We start from the raw sequence: 4,304 nt of genomic DNA, 5'->3' as shown, positions 1-4,304 counted from the left end.
AATTTTTGCATGATTGTAGCTGCTAGCTATAAGCTAGCTAGCTATCCTGCGCAACGTTAGAACTGGTTACCAGAAACCGACCGTCACAGTCGGGAATGCAAGTTAGGCAAAAAGCCGTTTTTTACCAGTATACTAACTAGCTAGCGTTACCACGATGCATCGGTGGTGGATACAGCTAGCTAGCATAAGTTCATAGTTCATAACATTCATAGTATAAGACTAATTCCTTCAATTGACTTTCAGGCGCGGCTCGGAAAAATGTGCATTTTCTGAAGAAATTTTAATTTTATCAGCAAAAAATTGACCCTATGCCAAACTTAGTCGCTAATGGCTGGTCTGTAGACTGTTTGGTAAACCTAAATCAAATTATAGTACTAGCTTTTTATAAGGATGTGTATGTCATGTTACATATTTCTTGGTTTTTCTATGTTATGTGTTTTATAGAGAAGTAACATTATTCTTTTTTTTCTGTATGCTTTCAGAACCACAGATCGCTCCATCCATTCCATGGCTGAAGCATACATTTTCATTTAATCTGAACAGGTATCATTTTGCATTTACACTGCACATCCTTTTTAAACATTTCATAATAATCTAGACCCTCCCTCATTATCCTCTCATTCACCTTGCTGATGTGTTGAGGACTTGATAAAAGAATACATGGTATGTCCATATCTGTTCTGTCTCTACATGGGATGCAGTCTCTTGATGTAAATTTGACAACTCTGCTATTAAATGCAGTGATTAATGTAGGACAGCAGCGATTAATCAACTCATCAAGTTAATATCTTGGGGTTCTGTATTGTTTTATTTTTTTTCTTGGGCTTTGTGGAACATTTATGAAAATGTTCCACCATTGTGAATTGCATAATCATTAAATTAAATCAATCTGATTAGTCAAATAATTGTTCTAATAGTCTGTGACCAAACAACTATCAAAATAGTAGTTTATTATGGTCAAAGATTTATCAGGTGTGCCAGACTTCAGTTCTTCACTTGTACATTTTGTTCCATATTTTACCTCAAGATATCCCAGAAAGATGAAGCTGAGGAAGAGCTGCAGAGTACCAACATGGCACTCTTCGTCTTCAGGGACAACTCAAGCCTCCTACATCAGCCTCGAGACATCGGGATAATCATTGATGGTGTGGAAGTCCTGAATGAGTTGCCTTCTGTGGCAGCTGGAGTGGCAATGGTGTTTGGACTCTGTTATGCTCTTAATATGGAATATCCACGAGGATTCAGGTTCACCTTTGAGGCTCTTCAAAAGATTATGATGGAGCTTGACTTTAACAAGATGACCTCTAAGATTCGCAAACTTAATTGTGAACTTAACACTGCACAGTAGTGTGTTTGCATGCATGTGTATGTGCACATGCATGTGCATGTGTGCTTGGTTATTTTGCTTGGTTGGCCTGCAGTGGTATTCTACATTCAAAATTTATAAGAACACCCATTTGAAAGGGAGATTTAAGTTGATTTCATTGATACATGTGTAGATTTTTTTTTTTTACATTGTACAGGCACAGTGCACATATAAACATTTTTGAGTACTTGCAAATTGGTTTAAAAAGAGTTTTTATAATGGTTTTATGCCAGTTTTAGACAGGTTGCAGGTTTTATACTGGTTTTCAAAAGATTGCAGGTTTTATAAAACAAACATTTCTCTAATCATTTCTGCCGTAGCACTAAATCTGTATATTACTAATCCTCTCTATTGATTATAGTTAAAATGGTTTGGAACAATAAATAATTTTGAAATAATTGGTTGGCCAACTGTCTTGTTTTTTATAGGAAATGCAGAGCATTTTTGAACTGAAATAAAATGAAATGTAAAAAATATAGTTTGAATATATGTAAATCAATTACCTGGCTTCAACACAAACATATTAGTTCATGTTAATTTGGTTCGATGTGAATACATTAGGTTGGTTAAATTTCAATATATTAGCTTGGTTCAATAATTAAAATATGGTTCTATGTAAAAAAATCAATTTGGATCAATGCAAAATTTAAAGTTTCAGTCAAGTCTAGTAATATTGTTTATATCAACATAAAAGTATCAGGTCATATCAAGTGACTCAATTTGGATTCTATGAAGCCAAATATTTTGGATGTGACAATTGGACATCATTTTTTTTATTTGAATAGGGTTATTCTATTTACAGTGTAGAAAAAGCCAAACAAATGGAAGTTGAGAGCTTTCAAATCTTCTGGGATCCTCAGGCTGGGAATTCCAGTCATCATGTGTGGAGCGCAAAGGCCGGATCACCTTTAGTGACTAAACGAGTCTTTGGGAGCACTAAAGAGGCTACGCCAGAAGGTCTGAGGCAGCGAGCAGCTCATGGAGTCAGCGATACAGCCAGGAGCCTGACCATGGAGGGCTTTAAAGATGCATCTTTACTTGGATATCAATGAAAAATCCTCATCAATACAAAGCAGCAGAATCAAATGAATGCTGCAGTGTTTGATGTCAAAGGTTATATAGAAGCAGCACATCAGCTCGGGAGACTGTTGCTAAATGAAAACAACACATTTCTGTCTATGATTCAAAGGCAGCTTTGCTCCCTGTGCTGCTGCTGCTGTGCTCCTGGATGATGCACATGTGGGTTTGAATGCTTCTCAAACTAAAGCTCAGTTTGGATCACAGTTCAGTCACTAGTCTGAGAAATTCTTGTTGTGTCCAAGTGCCACAGTTTTATCATCAATTTGTAAAGAGGGAACTTCATCCGAGACATTTTCACAGCTTTGAAGTGGAAATGATGCTTTGAAGGAAACACAGGATGGATTTGCCTCCACAACAGAAACAGCAGTAGACTGAGGATCTTGTTAGAGGAAGAAGGTGAAAAAAGGAGATTTCATGTGATTTCCATGTGTTGCTGCTCTGGACGGTGAAGCCCTGCAGAAGCTGCTGATACTGAGAAGGTTCCTGTTTCTCTGTGTTTGATGAGCTCTGACTTCTGTAAATATGTAGATTGTATGTATGAAGAGGCAGATGGAGTTTGTGTGTCACTCATGTAGTGACTGTTGTTGTTAAACAGACACCATGACAGAAATCATTAAGGTCTCCTGATGTTAGAAATGAGACAAAGGCAGGAGGTGTGTGGAATGTGTGTAGAAGCATGTGTGTGTTACTGTTTGAAGTCTGTTCATGAATCCAGTCATGTTTAGTTCAGTATAGTGATATGCTGATCTTTACTATGTTGTTCTGTAGTTTTGATCCCTCTGGATTCAAATGATGAACAGATCAGTCCTGTGTTTACTGCCATGGAGCTGACAAGTGACACATTGACACAACTCTGAAAGCACATGAATGAAAAGGTCCACCAACAACTTTCCCTTCATCTAAATGCAGATTTTTGTTACTGTCTGTGTACAAACTGATGTCTGTGTCTCACTTCTGACCTGATTTCAATTCATCTTCTTCAGGTCACACCTTCTTGTGCTGACACACAATGTTGGGGTTGTTACTGAAGAAATGCAATGTATTACTTTTGTACTGTTCTTAAAAGTAATGCAGAATCTTCATCAATCGCTCATTAAAGAAAGTACTCTCCCCTGAACCTGACTGTAAATGACCACGGCAGACCTGGGTGCATGTTCAACATGCTTTGCATCCTTTTATTCACACACACGATTGCTGTCCACAATACACACAGAGCTGTAGCTCTCCCGCTGCCAGCTCAATGTAACAACCATAACAACAACAAACACAGGACCTATTACAATATCTAAGTAGGCGGGGCATGATTGCGGATGCCATGCAGGTGCGTCTGCCTTCCCTGCACGGCACCGCAAGTCACGCCCCGCCACACCAACCTTGCAGAGCCTGGTCAATGAACTGAACCAGTGCTTCTTCCATGTTTGTTACAGCCTCTAACATAAAGCTGACAGACAGACCAAGAGTGTCTCATGATAGTGTTTTAGTGTAGACTGTATTAATAGACCAGAATTCACTCAAAGCTATTCACAGGACAGAATCAAATTAATCCAAAGTGTCAGAAGAAATAAGTCCTGTGCATTAAAGTCAGCATCAGCTCTCTTCTCTCGCTTACATTATATTCATGAGAATCGGACGTGTTTTTATTTATGTTTTGGTGTTTTCCGCCAATGAAACAGTCTTCACGGAAGTTTCCATCACCTAACTAGAAAAACTGGTAACTGCACGCATCATAGTTTCAGTTTTCTCTCACACGGCGCCTAAGCTACAACCTTGGCTCCCTGTTTATCTGCTCCTGCTGAGATGGGGCAGAAAACTCCAGCATGCTCTGTTCTCTTCTAATCAGACAAATAAGGCGATGACT

The 4,304-nt window shown here is 38.6% G+C and overlaps 1 pseudogene; it reads right to left on the bottom strand.

Annotated features, from left to right (window-relative positions):
• Positions 1–3,231: 3,231 nt before the first annotated feature.
• The window catches only part of LOC121813628, a 6,740-nt pseudogene continuing 5,667 nt past the window's right edge, over positions 3,232–4,304 (bottom strand).

Source organism: Haplochromis burtoni, unplaced genomic scaffold (assembly GCF_018398535.1).
Source record: "Haplochromis burtoni strain Fernald_Lab_line unplaced genomic scaffold, NCSU_Asbu1 Contig_2097, whole genome shotgun sequence".
In the NCBI taxonomy this organism is placed as follows: Eukaryota; Metazoa; Chordata; class Actinopteri; order Cichliformes; family Cichlidae; genus Haplochromis; species Haplochromis burtoni.
The sequence above is the reverse complement of the archived record's forward strand: the minus strand, read 5'-3'. Positions and strand labels throughout refer to the sequence as shown.